Here is an 18,530-nt window from a genome sequence, read left to right as displayed (position 1 = left end):
TGGCATCTTACAACGCCAAGTCCCAGTTTCAGAATAGTATTTGAAAATATGGCATGTTGCTGTTATAACCATGATAACTTCTTCTTTTTTTTTTTTAGGAATCAGAGGGAGGCAAAATGGTGAATGGCTTATTTATGGGAAAGCTAAGGGGTTTAAAAAATAATAATAGAAGCGAGTGGGAAAGGGTCGAGGTTCTGGGGAAAATGACTATGATAATTTCACCCGCCATTTAAAATCACATATAGTTTTAAAATCACATATAGTCTTGACTAGATGCGATTTTGGCTTTAGGCGTGATTCCCTGGAACGTAACCCCCACAATAAGTTGCAGACCTACTGTACTACTGACTTTTCCAGGGCAAAACCAGAGGTGCTCTAATCAGGAATACCGCCAAAGGTCAGATATGGACTGAACCAGTTGTTTCCGGTATGCCCTGGGATATCCTCGGGAGAAAACAGAAGTTGAAATTATTCCTTGCCCCTCCAGGCACAATTGGCCCTTTCAGGTTCTCTAATTTCAGTTTATACTACGGATCAGGTTCCCTCTACTGGCCACGTGTGTGTATTACATATTATAATCTAGTACAGAGGGAAACAAGAGGGGGGGATCAGATCAGATCTTTCCATATACTGTATATATAGAAAGAAATCCTAAGAAGAGGTTCCGCCTCCTAAAAACCCAGCACAGTGTAGTCTGAGCATGCTCAGTTTCCATGGAATACTGATGGATGGGAGGGGTACAGTAGGCTAGTTTCTACACATACTTTCACGTCCCTTTCTAACCTCCATGTAAACAATCAAGGACATGCTCCAGCCATGCAAAAACACGTGTGTGTGTGTGAGAGAGAGAGAGAGAGAGAGAGAGAAGCAGGGCCGGGGGTGGGGTATGACCTGGATATGGGTTGGGAAGAGTTCTGAGGACCAGGGAGAGGCCTGGAGGATAGACAATACTGATCTAGACAGAGAAATAGTCTGAATTAATATGATGCAGCTGTGCATGTTCCTAATTAGTTACCAGGAAATGAATCTTCTTAAATTGCATGTGGTTAAACTAGAATATTTTCTTTCCCATGTGTCCCATGTGCAAATTCTTCTTGTTCCTTTGCATAGAGCGCAGAAGATTTCGTTTGTGTACAAGACTGACCAATGCTATTCATTTAAATCTTCCCGTGCCACTAACTAGATTTGTTCAATCACAACCTCTCTGAATAGACTTTTATCTCATTGGAAAACATTAATCACAAGCACCAAACAAATAAACCTCCAACCTGTCACTGTGGACGTGTATTGTTCTTTTTGAGAATGTTCTGCTAAAAAAGAAAAAAGATTAAAATTCTAAAAATTATAACATAGGAAAGGACAAGGCAGAGAGATTTCCTGCACACTCATCAGATCTATTATGTGCAGGGGAAGTCGATCGTTTCTCCAGGATTTACAATGTATACATTACAGTTGACTGTGTATACTGAAAGCCTATACTGTACAGCCAAGTCATCTTGTGGGCCATTGTTTCGTTTTGACCTTTATTTCAACAGGTCTATCCATGCACTTTGACTTTTGTGGCCTGTATGTGATTTATGGGCAGCTGGATCCACTCAAGAAGGCTTCATTACTGTACGGAGGTGCACATGTGCCCCCCCCCATGTGTGCCAGCTTGCAGAAGTCGCTGCTGGTTCTGGTGCAGCTTCTGGGATCCTCGGATACAAACTGGTGTCCATAACAATTCCAATGCAGATCCAAGATTCCAAGAGGGGACCTGCAGCTAAATGGTGCAGTGTAGTCTCTCCTCCTAGCATAAAGTAACCAGCCATCCAGCCATCGTGCCCTTCTCTAGCAGCCCATTCAATTTTTGCACCCCTTTCTGGGTTCTCCATTCTTCTCCTTGATTGACACTTGACATTCTGTGGCTACTGAGCATGCTCATTCTTTAAGGGACTATGCGTTTATTTTTATTCTAGGGTTGTTCTCTTAAGTTTATTTGAAATGGTTTTTCGGGGGTGGGGTGTGACTTCCCTGAACATGCTGATACCTTCCTCTTGTTTTTCAGTGGTCCTGTTGGGGTTCCATTCTTCTCAGCCTATACAACCTGAGCCTGCTATTAGTGGGAATGTTACCCTGGTGCAAGGCTGCAGAGACATGTCACTGGAACACAGAGCAGCAGTAGCAGAGAGGAAGCTGGATGTTCTCTCTTCCTTTGTGTCACTTTGTCAAAATGTTTGGATATAAACAGAAGTGGCTTCCCAGGTAAGGCAGAACTGCTATGCTGACATCCTAGCAGGTGGGTGGCTGTTGTTTACTGGGAGGGGTGCATGGAGGTCAGCAAGGTGCAAATGCACTGGAAGGAGCACCATGTGGCCTCTGATGATGCTTTTCCACCATGCCACAAGTGGAGAGAAAGCAGGATAGGAGGTTAGTGCAATGAGGGCCAGGGGAGCTGCAAAGATCCATTATAACATTTGAGAGATTGGAAGATTTGTATGATTGTGATTCCTAGCAGTTCCTGAGTTGCACTACAAAGAAGGAAAGAGAAGAACTCAAATTAAGCACACAGAAAACCTAGTAACTCACATTAAGCATAATTTGTTTGTTTTTCTTGTATCTATGTTCCTGTTTGGCAACTCACAGGGTCCTGCAGCAACTGGGGGGGTCAATGTGGCTTCTTTCCTGTTATCCTCTGTCAACCAGGGGTCCAGAACAGCTTTCAGAAAGGCTAGAATTCAGACATTTCCCTTTCCTGTGCTATGATCAAGACAAAGCCAAACATTCTTTATCCATCACCAGGATGGGGGATGGGGGAGGGGGGACCCACCCTTTCATTCCCATGAGACTTGCTTCTTCCCCACTGCCTGCAAATACCAGAGCACAAAAATATGCTCCTGTGTGGATATATATATTTTTTTAAGGTCTCACTAGGAATGTTTGCGGAATTAGATTTCTGCAACGCAACCCGACATGCATTTCCCAGATTATGGGTGGTATTCAATGAAGCAATAGTCATAGCAAACCCACTGAAATTAATGAACACAAGTTAGGTCCATTCATTTCAATGGGCTGACTCTGAGTAAAGCTTAGTGGAATATGTCCCTTAATATATGCATCAGAACATATTAGACTCTCCCCCCCCCATTTTTTATTCATTTTATAACACAAATAAAGAACACAAACAGAAAAACAAACAATACAAACAAATTCTTGTCATATCCTTATTTTTCTAAACATTGTTAAGTGGGTTTCCCCAAGTCCCACCTATCTGATTTTCATTTTACTTCATCTTTAGCAGTTTACATATACCATAGTTTCTAACCATCTTTTTTTAAAAAAATACACTTAAAATAACTTCACATTTTATCACTTACAAATAATACTATTTTAAAATACACTATCTTCTACTTCTAACCCTACAGCCTATATCCACTTCCAAAGCTATTCTAAGATTTAAATATTAACATATTTTTTCAAATATTCCTTAAACGTCTTCCAATCATCTTCCACCATCTCTTCTCTCTGGTCTCGGAGTCTCCCAGTCAGTTCGGCATGTTCCATATAGTCCATCATCTTCATCTGCCATTCTTCGATAGTTGAGAACATATTAGACTCTTGGGGTGGAATTCAATGTCACGCTAAGGAGATCGTTCCATCAGTGCCAGCATTTCTGCTTCCAGACAGAACAATCTCCCCCCTCTGTGTTGTCCTGGGGTTTTCCTGACTCACCCAAACAGATTGGGGGAGAGTACAGGGTGGGAGTCACTAGCAGAACTCATTGCGCTAGCTTCTGTTAGTGCCTTGCTTATTATGTGTTATGTACAAATAGTCCCAAACTGCTTGTGTATATTATGGAAATGTATACCTTACTTATGGGACGTGGGTGGCGCTGTGGGTTAAACCACAGAGCCTAGGACTTGCCGATCAGAAGGTTGTGGTTCGAATCCCCGCGACGGGGTGAGCTCCCGTTGCTCGGTCCCTGCTCCTGCCAACCTAGCAGTTCGAAAGCATGTCAAAGTGCAAGTAGATAAATAGGTACTGCTCAGGTGGGAAGGTAAATGGTGTTTCCGTGCACTGCTCTGGTTTGCCAGAAGCAGCTTAGTCATGCTGGCCACATGACCCGGAAGCTGTACGCAGGCTCCCTCGGCCAATAAAGCGAGATGAGTGCCGCAACCCCAGAGTCGGCCACGACTGGACCTAATGGTCAGGGGTCCCTTTACCCTTTACCTTTATACCTTACTTATATGTCTTGTGGCTTCTTGCAAGCGGAGGAGTCACAAATGCACAAATGCACTGTGAAATTAACTACAGTAAACCTTCACTGGGCACTTTGAGAACCTGTCTCTATTTTCTTATATCTAGTGTTTTACTTCCTCTACTGAACACTACTAATAGACTCCAGTGAAGAAGACGGAAACATTCTGCGTATCTCACAGACTTACTGAGAGCATTCTATGGCTCACGCACACCACAATGGAAAATCCATTTCCCAAACCTCTGTACTCCCATGCCTATCTGATTCGTTAATGATTCACATAACTCTGTGTTTATCAATTAAACAGGCCCACATTTCCTTTGTTTTATATAGTGCATTTTGTTTCGTGTGCTGCATTTTGCTTAGCCCTCCCAAGGTCCACCCATAGATGGCCCCTGAATCTACCCTCCCTTGCATATTTGCCGGCGCATGTGCATTAGTGGAAGAGAGGAAGACAGAGCAGGCAATATATTTCCTTCAATCCTTCCCTCAACAATACTCCAGTGTGGCATTTCCAGAAAACCAGAATACATTTTGGTTCTGCACAGGCTTTTTCCTTTCTTTACAGGCACTGGGAGGGAGGGAGAGAGGGAGGGGTCATCATGGCAAGTGCTGGTAGTTATTGCATGGCATAGGTAGTGAAAAGCTATCTACGGCAGTAGGGATGCCCACTTAAATAAAATACTGTGGGGGCCCAGGTAAGCCCCGCCCTGCATAATTGATCACATGACGCAGTGCACAGACACCATTTGAATAGGAATGCCCTTCAACTTTGTGGGGGCCCAGCCCCCTCAAATATTTTTATTATGGGGGCTGAAGTGCCCACAGCCCCTAGGAGTTGGCTCCTATGTATGGCATCCATACCAGCAGCTGGGAAAAAGAGGCTGCGGAACACAGTGGAATGCAGGAACCCAGTACCTATATTTACAGTTGTTCACATCTACGCTAAAAAATAAAATTATAATAACAGATCTACAGAGTTACAGAGCTAGGCGAAACAAGTGGCGGAAACCAGCAACACGCCAACACATGAAGGGAAACAGTAAAAGCCCGTAAAGCCATGAAGTGCTTCAAGTGCTCTCTTCTTGGCAACAGATATGAGCAACACAGAAAAAGAAATGAGACAGAACAAATCTAGGATGGATGCAGATGGGGAGTGTAGGAAGGGGCAAGGGCACGGAGGAGTAGTTCTGAGGTGGGGAAAATTGGGATATGCAACCTCCCATCATTCAGGGAAGCAGTCATCCCTTTGATTTTCAAAAGTTTTCATATTGTTAGTGGGTAGTGAGAAAGTGGTTTGTTTGTTTGTTTGTTTGTTTGTTTGTTTGTTTGTTTGTTTGTTATGTGAGAAAGTGGATTTGAAAAGAGGAAAACCTGAAATGTCAATCTTTCAATAAAAGCATGAAATGTTTCTTGTGAAATTGATATAGGTTGCTGGCCTCCATTTTGTATTTGGTACCATAAATATTGCTTCTGGGAGCCTGTAACATTTCCTACCGTTCTCCTCCCTGGATTGCAGCAAAGGGAAAATAATTTCATTTGGCATTAAGAATGAGAAAGCTATAGTTGAGCACAGCAATTTATGGAATACTTCAGCGTCAAGGCACTGCTCTGAAACTCTTTGCAGGAGTTGTGCCGTTACAAATCTTGGTTTCTGTCATGATGGCAGCCATCTTTGTATGGGTGTGTGAGAGGCAGAGACTGACAGAACTAATAAATTATGAGAAACCCCATTGGAAGCCTTCGGCCAGAGCTGCAGATGGTATGCTGAGGAATGCTCTGCGTCTGCTGCAGCCTGTCGCTTTTCATCAGCGCTAATGAGGGAGAAGGCAAAGACAGCTGACTGAAATGAGAAAGTGTTCATGGGGCACACAGCTGATGGTGGTGCACGCTGTCAGTCAAGGGGTGGTCTTAGCCACAGATTAGATCTTTCCAGCGGCCTCTGCAGCTTGCTCGCTCCCTTTGTTCTTAAAAGACTCTCTCAGCTGGTGAAATTGCAAACAAAAGGCAGCTCTATCCGAAGCAACAGTGCAGAAGCCATCGCTGAGGAGGAACATTAAGGGAAGCCGTATCAGCGAGACAAGCGGTGCTCGGACAATGCAGGGGACCACCGACGGCATTGCATGAGACCTCGAGGGAGTCTGGTAATTACTCTTAGAGGCCCCTTCCATCTAAAAGGCTGTAGAGAAAAAGGCCCCGTTCGCACATTCTCACCCGTTGCTTGAAGACTGCAGCACCCAATGTTGCATATCCCCAACGACACATCATACTTTTCAGTGCCGTTATTAGTCACATTGCTGTCCCACCCATTTCTAGAAGTACAGGATAGCATACAAGTCCCCACCACCACCACCCATTTTTATCTACACAACAATTTTAAATGGACCAAGACCTGAACTATCACACTGAAAATTATAAAATGATGTGAGATTAAGTGATTCTCTCCACCACCACCACCACCACCACCACAACCTAGAGTGTCAGAGAGCAAACCGGCCAGTAAATCACACAGTTAAAAAGTTGGAGTTAACTTTTTATTAGCAAAAAGATGATCTTCACAAACTTGAGTGGGTGCGGGCCTAATGGAGCACAGCAGTTCATTCCCTGTAGGTCTTACTCTATGAAATCAGTTGCCAAGACTAAAGGTACCCCCAAGCCATCTATGTATCCTCCTCTTGAGGGCTTTCCCCAAGCATTCAGAGACTGTACCTGTGTGCCTCTCTTTGCTCCTTTTGTTTCATGCCTCTTCTGGTTCTGGCAGTCTGGAGTGGGGAGCTTGTCATAGCAGGTGGGGGAGATGCCCAGGACTCTTCACCAGCCTGACTCATCTCTGCCTCTTAGCCTCCCTCCTGTTTCAGCTTCTGCCTCTAATTCTGGGCTTCTTTCTGCCACACACTCTCCCAGCTCACTAAGCCCTGCTACCTCTTCAGTTGACACCTCCTCTTCCCCATCTTCTCCCTGTGACCACTCATCATTGTCCCACCACCATTCCCCAGGCTCTGCACCTTCTTCCCTTGGTGATTCCTCAGCTGGTTCCTCCCACCATACTTCTGCATCCAACCAGCCCATCACAGACAGATTACAGAGAAGTCATTTGTGAGGTAACCAGAAGCAAAGTTGGCCAGGCCTGCTGTTGCCAATAAGAGGCTTTTTCTCAACTAAGGTGCTGCTTAAAAGCAGTGGCAGCTGGCAGTGGCGTAGCGTGGGGGGTGCAGGGGGGCCGGCCGCACCGGGTGCAACATCTGGGGGTTAGGGTTAGGGGGCGCAAATCCACGGGTTAGGGGGCGCAAATTACTTGCCTTGCCCCGGGTGCTGACAACCCACGCTACGCCACTGGCAGCTGGTGTGTATAGGGACTGGTAGGGTGGAAAGTGGGGAGCCCAACTGTAGATGGCGCCATAGACATTAGCAGGCAGAGCCCGCCAGTTCTGGTTTCTCCTCTCTCCTACTTCCTGTTGAGTTCTACTAGCTACCTTGTAAGCCAGTAGTGGGGAATATCCAGACGTTGTTGAACTACAACAACACCTTCAGCCTCAGCCAGCCTGGCTAATGGTCAGGGATTTGGGGAGTTGGAGCCCAACAACATCTGGCGGGCCACTGGATCCCCTTCCATATAAGCAAAGTGGGTTTTTTGAAGGGGGGAGGGTTTTAAGAAAGGGTGGTATGGAGACCAGGACCCACCATGAAAATTTAGGAGCCCCTGGGCCACCTCTAAAGCACCTTTAGGCACTAGGCGATAATGTTCCTTTTCAACCAAACCTTTGGCTGACTGACATCTGATGCCCTTTTAAATGTATTGTGGGAGGAAGGATTTTTGTTTTGTACTTATTTTTATTACGTATTTTTTTATATTACAATTTTATGTTGTCAACCACACTGAGATCTACGGTTGTAGGGCGGTATGCAAATTTAATAAATCATCATCATCAACATCATAAAGTGCAATGGTTATAAACTGCTATATGGGAGAGATCAGCCTTAAGAGCACTGGAAGACCTAAGACCAGTGTCAGGAGAACGGTTGTGACCTATGTGACCCAGAATGCCTGGATTCCAAGTATCAGTTGCATGTGCTATTGCTCAAAGAAAAATTAATGTTATTTCCACCAGGTGGCAGCAGAATAAAAGCAATTGCAGTAGATTATAGCCGGTTGAAACAGCTGCCATTTCAACCACCTTTCTCCCTCCCCTGACCAGCTTTTAGAAATCTAACGGCTACCATTCTGGAATTGGTAGCTCCTGAACACATTCGTATCATATTTTCTTGCAGAGGTGTAGACTTTTGCTTCCAAGATTACATGCTGACGTTACGTTAGTTAAAAATGTGCGTTAAGAAGAGGCCTGCAGGATCAGACCAAAGACATATCTAGGGCAGCAGCCTTGTTCACACAGCAGCCATTCAGATGCCTATGAGAAGCCCACAACTCCTGCCTCTTTCCCCAGCAACTAGTATTCAGAGACATATTGCATGTGTCTGTGTAACTCAGATGTTAACATCTTTATTTTATTTTAATTGCTTTGGACAATCCTTTGTGTAGGATCTCAACAAAAAAATATAGGAAATCTTTGCAGGGTAATAAGCCAGGAAAGTCTGGAGCAACTTTTTCTTACAATTTCTGTACTACTACTTAAAGGGCCTGGAATAGCTCAGTTGGTAGAGCATGAGACTCTTGATCTCAGGGTTGTGGGTTTGAGCCCTACATGGGGCAAAAGATTCCTTCATTGCAGGGGTTGGTCGAAATGACCCTGTGGTCTCTTCCAACTCTACAACTCTACTAGAATTCTAAGATTCTAGTATATAATGTCTGCCTCCTGCAATAGATGACAGTGGAAGGAGCTAACAGGCTCTGCATCAGCACCTTGGCCAGCATAAGCCCACCAGCGCTGATTCAAGTCACCACGGCATCCTTCCTTCCTTATTTTAAAAAAATGTTTTATAGTCAGCGTGTGGCTGACTGGGCATGAACATGGTTACTGATGCTCGTTTTATTATTTGCACATTACAAATGTATTATCCATTTCTATGGATGGTGCTTATGTGCCCAAGGAAACATATTCAGCATCAGGATAGCAAAAGCAAATTGCCACTTTATTGCTCTGGCTAAAATGCAGTGAGTTTAAAATGCAAAACTGCACATGGTTGGCAAACTGGGTTTTGTTTACATTTTTGCTCCAGGACATCTGTAGTGTGGAAGCAGTAATGCATGGAATGCGGGGGGGGGGGGGGGAGAAGATAAATGCAAATGGGGCACAACCTCAAAGTCACCAGCTGGTTAGTTTCCTCCTCTTTAGCCCCAGTTTTGTCCATGTGGAACTCAGCAGGAAGGAGGACGGGGACAAAATTGGAATTAGGCTGTGTGCATGTTACTGGCTTAAAACAAAGCTAGGCCATTCTTTTTCTGAATTTGGATTGAAGGTGGTTTTGGGGAAAATACATCACAGAATTCTGGGGTTGGAAGGGATACCAAGGGTCATCTAGTCCAACCCCTTGCAATGCGGGAATCACAGCTAAAGAGTCCTTGACAGATGGCCATCCAGCCTCTGTTTCAAAACCTCCAATGAAGGGGAGTCCATCACCAAATTGCAGCATTTCATAAGAAACATCAGCGTAGATACAGATAGATATACGTTGTGGCTAATGCCATGTGTACACAGCTTCTCGAACCAGCAGCAGGAACACAGTGGATACAGAAGTGTGTACATAGCTGTTGTTAGCGCTGCCTGTCTTTGGTTCTGGCGCCACCTACTGTCAGTCTCCCTGCCCTCCACCCTACCGGTCCCAATGGGCACCCGCTGTCACTGCTTCTGAAGCGAATTGTCTGTAATAACAACTGAACATTCCCCGCTCAATCCAAAAACTGCATTCCAGTCCTGCCTAATCCAGCAGGGTGTAATGGTTCAGCAGGGTGTAATGGTTCAGATGTAGGAATGGGGAGACCTACATTAAAATCTCCAGTCTGCCAAGAAGCTCACTGGGTGACCTTGCACAGTCACTTTCTCTCTACCTCACAGGGTTGTTGTGAGGATAAAATGGGAGGTGGAGAATTACATGACACAACTTTTAGCTGCTCATTGAAGCCCATAGAAGACAATCTTTCTAAGGAGCTGCCTGCATTTTGCCAACGCAAATGAACTGAGAGGAACCATTGCCTGTCAAGCTCGTTGATTGAACTGAGCTATGAACTTTTGTTTGACTGTCATTAGTTCCAGTCCTGGCAGCTGAAACACAGTTCCCCTTTGTATGCATGCTACATTTTCACCTTCCCTGTGGGCTGAAAGGAGGTTTTTATGTGACCTCTTTGAAGGCCAAAGTATATGTCTCTATACCCCTAGATACACACCGTCATAATAGAAAGCCAGAAAATGCTGGCAACATGAATGACTGCCACAGTTATCCTGATTTCCTCTCTATTTCTGGCTCATAGCTAGCAGGTCAGAAGATTTTAAGAGTAACATAATTAGTGCACTGTGCAAAGCTCACAAAGATTGATACACAGGTTCAGCTCAATGTGACACCGTGGCGATAAAAAAAAAAAGGTGAACTTAAAAACCTGGTCAACATTTTCTGCTATTTATTTATTGTTATTGTTACTGTTCTTTCCATATAGGTATATATTTTACACCTCACCTTTCCTCCACGAAGCTGAAGGGGGTGGCATATGGTTCTTCTCCCACACATTTTAACCTAACCTCGAAATAACTCTGTGAGGTAAGTTAGGCCAAGGGATAGTGACTGGCCCAAGGTCACCCAGTGACCTTCATGCCTGAGTGGGGATTTGAATGCCCGCTCTCCCAGGTCCTCGTGTAACCCTCTACCCACTGCACCACACTATACGCCACCAAATGTTTTGTTTTCACAGAGAAAACAAGGAAGGCAGGTCTCTTGTCGTACGATTAAGGATAGCTCCTAGTGAGCAGAACTGCTCAAAGGCTGGAGGTAAACTTATCAGCCTCTGTCTCCAATCCATCCTTTTGAACAACTGGAGTCGGGACAGCTTTCTCTCCTGATTTCCATTGACTCCTGCTTCGTGTGCTTCCTCTACTATTGGATGGTGAAGGAGGTATGAAAGGCACTGGATTCCTTGGGGTAAGAGGAAGGACCCTAGGAGACCCTGGGGCTGTGAGATTCGGGTCAGATGGCCCTTGTCTGCCAGTCTCCAGTTTAACATTCCTCTGATCACCTGCATCATGCTCAGAGATGGCAGCATGGACCAGCTCCCCAGCTGGTGGCAACGTAAACCTGTATCAGTGCCCTGTATCCTTCCAGGGCTTCTTGGTTCATAACAAGGCATTATACCCTCCAACATTTCGCCATTGAAAATAGGGATGTCTTAAGGAAAAGCGGGACGTTTCAGGATCAACTCAGAAGCTGGGATGGCGTCTCTAAATCCAGGACTGGCCCTGGAAAATAGGGACACTGAAGGATTTGAGGCATTGCCATGTTCCTGATTACAGGTATATCCTCAGATGCCCCATGAAACATAGAGCTCAGAAGGGGCCTCAGTTGAAACCAAGCTAATCCATTAAAAAAAACACAACACTTTTATTTGTGAAATTTTAACAGCTTTTATACACACATCGTACAGTATCCACCACTCATCTATTTTCCTAAGACTTCCCAATCCAGCTCTCTGTGGCATTCGAGGGAAATCTTGATCTGCATATCCTGATATTTCACCCATTATCATTTCAAGTCTTCCTTTTTTGATGTTATCTGCTGCTCATATGTTAGGTACAGTGGTGCCTCGCTAGACGAAAAGAATCCGTTCCGCGATTCTCTTCGTATAGCGGTTTTTTCGTCTTGCGAAGCAAGCCCATTGACAGCTTAGCGGATTAGCGCTACAGCGGTCTAGCGGCTTTCAGCGATCAGCTGTTAAGCGGCTTATCAGCAGAACAGCTGATAAGCGGCTTAGCGGCTTAGGAAAAGGGCGAAAAAAGCGGGGGGAAAACGTGGGGGGACGCAAGATTTTTTCGTCTTGCGAAGCAACCCCATAGGGGAATTTGTTTTGCGAAGCGCCTCCAGAACGGAAAACCCTTTCGTCTAGCGGGTTTTCCGTCTTGCGAGGCGTTCGTCTTGCAGGGCACCACTGTAAAGGTAAATGTAAAGGACTCCTGGACGGTTAAGTCCAGTCAAAGGCGACTATGGGGTTGTGGTGCTCATCTCGCTTTCAGGCTGAGGGAGCCGGCGTTTGTCCATGGACAGCTTTCCGGCTCATGTGGCCAGCATGACTAAACCACTACTGGTGCACGGATGACCGTGACAAGTGCCAGAGCAGACAGAAACTTCATTTACCTTCCCACCACAGTGGTACCTATTTATCTACTTGCACTGGCATGCTTTTGAACTGCTAGGTTGGCAGGAGATGGGCAGAGTAATGGGAGCTCACCCCATTGTGGGGATTCAAACTGCCAATCTTCCGATCAGCAAGCCCAAGAGGCTCAGTGGTTTAGACCACAGCTCATCCTGTGTCCCTCCTATTTAGGTTAAATTGCACATTGTACCCTCTAAGATAATCTCCAAAACACCTCTCCTCTCCTCTTCTTTAACTAATCCTTATTCCTTAGTTTTGTGGTCATGGTTATTAATTCTATTCTATTAATTTGTTCTGTCAAATTTCCTTCATGTGTATCTCTTATTTTTTCCATTTTTTTTTGCTAATTCAGACTTGTTCATATCAAGCTCATTTTGGGTGAGCCCATTCCAGATTGAACTCATTGAAGCTTACCCATCTCTAGTTACACCTTTGGACATATGTGATCAGAGCATTCAAAGAAGCCCACAAAAATTTCTGGCCTGCACAATTTTTTGTTACCCCATATGCCTGCTCCTGCAAATCTTTTGTTAAGTGCTGAGGGTCTGAAAAGGGGCAGGCGTTTCTTACTCAGCAGACTTGTAAAGAGCTACTCATGATATCATGTGTCATCTCAGCTCATACAGTGCAGGTCCCTGTTCTTGACAACCCTTTGTCCTTATGATATGCATTTTAGGTCCGGTGTAACCAATTCCCGAAGCATAGCTTTGCTGACTGCCTTTAGTTTGTTGCAGGAACAGGCAAACTGAGTTGCTGCCATTGCTATCAACTTTACATGGAGCAATGACAAAACTTCAAGTTGTATTTCTGTGTGTGGGAACCTTTTTTTTATTTTAGAGGATATTTTGGAAGCTTATAGAAGCCTAGTGACAGGAAGAGGGGAAACTCAAAATGTTCCTGGGAGGAATAGGGGGACGGAACACATATGTTGTTTATGCTGACACATTTCTGTTGCCCATCTCCACAATAATTAATTAACAGATCCCCAGCATAGCCCCCCCCCCACTTTCCTTTCCTTTCTTTGACTGCTCAGATGCCTTCATCATCTCCATTTGAATAAAAGCAAGTCTTTGCCATGCTGATTTCTAAAAGCAGAGAGGCGGTGCTCTCTCTCTCTCTGTGCTTGTGTGGAAACTAGCTTTCAGTTTATGCAGATAAAAAATGTATATTGGAAGAGCTATGGAACTTCTTATATAGAAAAGGACCAACTTATTCAGTGGCAGCAACCTACAAAGAAAATTAGATTAAACCTGAGACTGATTCAGAATTCCCCCCCCCCAGGGGTGCCAGACTCCACAACGTATTTGTAGGAAGGCACTGTCTAATACAGCTGCTGAAATGTAATGCCGAAAATGCCTTGTTGAGATACATGATATTGACAATTTCTTCCTCATCTGAATTTACTGTCTGCATGCTTAGCGTTGCTCAGCACAAACATGCCTAGGATTCCACTGTAAATTAAGACACACACCGTATTCTTTTCTCAAAGACTCCATAGAATTGTAGTTTACTCCTCATAGAGCTACAATTCCCAGCACTCTTAGCAAACCACAGTCCTTAGGATGCTTTGGGAGAAGCCATGTGCTTTCAAGCCGTAGCGCATGGGCAACTGAACTTTAGCTGAATCTGAGCCTGTATATACAGTATTATCTTTCCCTTTATTTATTTTCTGGGCGGGAGGACAATTGCTTATGTAGCCAGTGAGGCACCATCCATTCTCAAGAGGAAGGTGCCAGCATTCTTACGAGGAACCCTGACATTTACAGAGTGTTTTAAAAGCCTCAAGTGCATTGAAAAGAAGCTGCGGCTGCACATGGCGTTTTCCCACTCCTTGCAAGCAATGGCCGCTGTGCGCATTAACCTCTCCTGGGACTTAAGCAGTGACTGGGGTGGGGCAGAGGAGACATTTCAATAGAATAAAAGGCTCACAAGATTCTGAACTCCTCAGCACAGACAAACGGTGTTTTCCTCTACAGAACGAAGGAGTCCCTCATTGAACATTTTGATACTGTACATCTGCCTGTGGCATGAGGACAGTTCACAATTCCAGACCCTTGGCAGTGTGGTGTAGTGGTTAAGAGCGGTAGACTCGTAATCTGGTGAACCGGGTTCGTGTTTCCGCTCCTCCACATGCAGCTGATGGGTGACTTTGGGCTAGTCACACTTCTCTGAAGTCTCTCAGCCCCACTCACTTCACAGAGTGTTTGTTGTGGGGGAGGAAGGGAAAGGAGATTGTTAGCCGCTTTGAGACTCCTTCGGGTAGTGATAAAGCGGGATATCAAATCCAAACTCTTCTTCTTCTTCTTGGCAGGCCTGCTTTATGGGTGATCTTGCTTAACTCAGAATAAAGTGAGTGATTCCAAGGAGTGTTCATCCACGGATATAGAGGCCATGTCTGCACTATCCTTTTAGAGCAGACAAGGCAAAGAATCCTCGGAATTAGTTTAAGGATGTAGGGAGTTGTTAGGAGGCTTCCTCACAGAGCCACAGTTTCCAGAGTGGTTAAACAATCAGCCCCTCTCCCCAGGGAACTCTGGAAACTGTAGTTTTCTAAGGAGAATAGGGGTTTTCTGACAACACACTCAGCATATTTAACCAACTACAGTTTCCAGGATTCTTTGGGTTAAGCCATCCATATTTAAAGTGATATGATTCTGCTTTATATGTATAGTGCAGACGGGGCCATATTTTAAAGAGGCCTTGCTGCATGAGCTCTTGCTTTGGAAAAGCTTTTGGGCAAGACGCTTCTCTCAGTGAGTCTAACTCCATTTCTGTAGCTCAGTCAGTAGAGCATGAGACTCTTAATCTCAGTGTTGTGGGTTCAAGTCCCATGTTGGACTGAAGATTCCTGCATTGCAGGGGTTCAGACTGGATGACCCTTGTAGTTCCTTCCAACTCCAGGATTCTATGGTTCTACCACCAATTGCTTCATCTTTCCCATCACTGCTACCACCTATTTGCTTGCCAGGCACAAAGCCAACAAGCAGACTGGCATCTCCTTCTCTCCACAACTCTCCACATGGGTGATCAAGCAAAAGCAGGCTGCAATGGTGAAGAGTAAGAGCAGGTCCCGGGGGCTCTTGTCAGTGGCCCCTCTGCCTGCTGGGATGTGGGCCCTTAGTAGTTGCGAGCCCTGAATATTCGTTCCATGCATTACGCTACTCATGCGAAAAGAACTGTTCCGAAGCATGCCTTTTTAATGTATAAAAGTACCACTTAGAAATGAGGTTTCTCATATTAAAACGATATCTCCTCCTGGCACTTTACATGTTTTGACAGCCTCTTGGGAAATGAGCAACCATTAACTGGAAGCCATGCTTTGTCTTTCAGTGATGCATGGCAGACGCCACATAAAGTTCGGAGCTTCACATCATCATCCTGGAACGGAGCTCCAGTGTGCTGGAAAGGATAACAACATCCAGCGCTGCCACTTAATTATCCTTGAAAGTGCATTCAGAAGGCCCTTTTCTCCATCTCCAGGTTTGAGCCAGATAATTCTATTTACCTGTGTTGACAGATTTTCCTGTCTGAAACAAATCATTCTGCAAACTCTTTGCTTGATTCATGGACATTGTTTTTAGCTTACAAGACATATCTTGCATGGAAAACAAGCCAAGCTACTGGGTTCTGAAGCAGAAATGCCTTCACAACAATAACAACAAATAAATAACAACCCATTGTTTACATTTACTTTTGGATGCAGTTTTAGCTTGTCATTTACCATTTCCACAGCACTGTTACCATTTATTACTGTAATCATTTACATAGCACCATCAATTTGACCGGTATAAGAGGACAATTCTCTGCCCTTCAGGACACAAGCTAACACAAAGAAGGGAACAGGGAGATGGACATCAATGTACTGTCAATGTACATGCTGCTTTATGGGGGATAATATAAGCAACAAAACAATACTCTTTCCCTAGAAGCCTGCAATCCAAATGTTGACAGAGCAGGAGGTAACAGATGAAAGGGTGGGAGGAAAAGAAAAGACCAGAGTAATAAAGGATGGATATATGCAATGGCAGTCACACATGCTCAAGCTTAGATTTGGATTGGAAAGAGCTGAGCAATAATGCCCCTGTTCAAAACTCAGGGTGCCTTAAGGCGATCTGACTCTATCTGCTCCCACTGGCTCCCCACTATCTCCAGCAAATACTACAACTCTGTTTGGCCCTACTGCCCCTGGTGGCGAGTTGCTGGGGATGTTGCCCATTGCAGGGACTGCAGAACTGAAGTCCCTCAAGTTGGAAGTGAAACATTCAACTTGTGGCCAGTGAGCACATTCAGTCATGCACTGTATTGCCAATATGAAAACTCTGGAATTAGAGGGAAGGAGCAAGATTGACGTGTATGCAAATTCCTGCTCTTACCTTTATATCCACACAGATCTCATTTGAAGACTCATTAAAGGCCCCTTTAGGCCCCAAATCTGGGGTGAAATGCTTTTCTGGTGCTGCCCACTTTTGACATAAGTCCTTGCCTAGCCTGAGTATTCACTGCTGGGCTTAAGTGTTGTAGCTCAAATGAGGACACTCAAGTGAGGACACTGTAGTCTGTATATGCCTTCAACTAGAACAGTATATGTTTTGCTTCGGAGCAAACAGAAGAGTGTGCCAAGCCATCTTATCACACGCCTCTGGCTTAAAGAAGAAATCCTTGGAACAATCTAAGCTGATGCCTAATTACTTTTCTTTCTTTTTTTACCATTTGAAATATATCTACCATGAAAATATGCATAAAATGAATGATGAAGTGACTAACTGTAGGGCTAGATTACAGCACCTGTGTTTCATTCAATGGGATGAATAGGATGCATGTGTCAGAAAGGGGTGGTTTATTGATGAGTAATAATAATAAATTCACAAGACACAACGGAGCTGCACTGAGCATCCCTTCCATAAATTGTGCCTGCTCTGGGATTGCTCATAGATGAAGAGCAGAATACACACACACACACACACACACACACACACACACACTAAAGTTAGTTGTTCTTGAGCAGCTCAGTAGTAGAGCACAAGATTTGCACTTCTAAGTCCCTAAATTCAACACCAACATCTACAGCAATGGCTGCAATGTTTTCTTAATACAGCATAAGGCTAGTGTTGAATATGATTTAGCACTGGGATAGGATTGGGTTCTTCAGTTTAGACATTACACTTTCCATATTATCCAGAGTCTAAGACTGCAACCCTAACTCCACTTACTTGGGAGTAAGCCCAGTTGAATTCAATAGGCCTTACCTCTGAGTAGATATAGCTGGGATTGCAGTGGCTCAGTTTCTTAAGGGTTGGATCCCAAAAGTTTGCTTATGTGCCTTGCTTTTTAAATAAACAAATTTACCCCAAAAAAGCAAAATAAGCATATCCTTATCCAATATATCCCAAACTATAGTTATCATTTCTTCCATCTTACATTTTTATATAGAAAAAAGAAATACAGTGGTACCTTGGGTTACATATGCGTCAAGTTACATACGCTTCAGGTTATAGACTCCGCTAACCCAGAAATAGTGCTTCAGGTTAAGAACTTTGCTTCAGTATGAGAATAGAAATCGTGCAGTGGTGGTGCAGCGGCAGAAGGAGGCCCCATTAGCTAAAGTGGTGCTTCAGGTTAAGAACAGTTTCAGGTTAAGAATGGACCTCCGGAATAAATTAAGTACTTAACCTGAGGTACCACTGTAAAAGGGTGGCATTCTGAATTCCTTGGGCTCATATCCTGGCAAGTACGTTTACGAGCTCAGGCACAATCCTATGCAGAGGTACTTGTTTATTATAACTGGGTTAACTATTGCACTTGGTAGTAAACCCCAGTGAAATCAGTGGGGCTCAATTCTGAGTGTGTGTGTGGGGGGGAAACCACTGTGTCTACATTTGCTTAAGCGTGCTTACATCTCAGAATCTGTTTTGATGCATGTTTTCCAATTGCACGGTTTACTGAGGCTGTTGTCGCCTTCCTCCCCACCACCCCCTTATACAA

At 44.5% G+C, this 18,530-nt stretch overlaps 1 long non-coding RNA gene across 1 annotated transcript; it reads right to left on the bottom strand.

Annotated features, from left to right (window-relative positions):
* Positions 1-527: 527 nt before the first annotated feature.
* On the bottom strand, positions 528-18,497 carry LOC310826373. Its single transcript, XR_014555801.1, has 3 exons — positions 18,443-18,497; positions 1,269-1,310; positions 528-579 (listed from the first exon to the last, which is right to left on the bottom strand). It is a non-coding gene; the product is annotated as an uncharacterized lncRNA (long non-coding RNA).
* Positions 18,498-18,530: the final 33 nt, after the last annotated feature.

Source organism: Podarcis gaigeae (assembly GCF_964106915.1).
Source record: "Podarcis gaigeae genome assembly, chromosome: 10".
Taxonomy (NCBI): Eukaryota; Metazoa; Chordata; class Lepidosauria; order Squamata; family Lacertidae; genus Podarcis; species Podarcis gaigeae.
The sequence above is the reverse complement of the archived record's forward strand: the minus strand, read 5'-3'. Positions and strand labels throughout refer to the sequence as shown.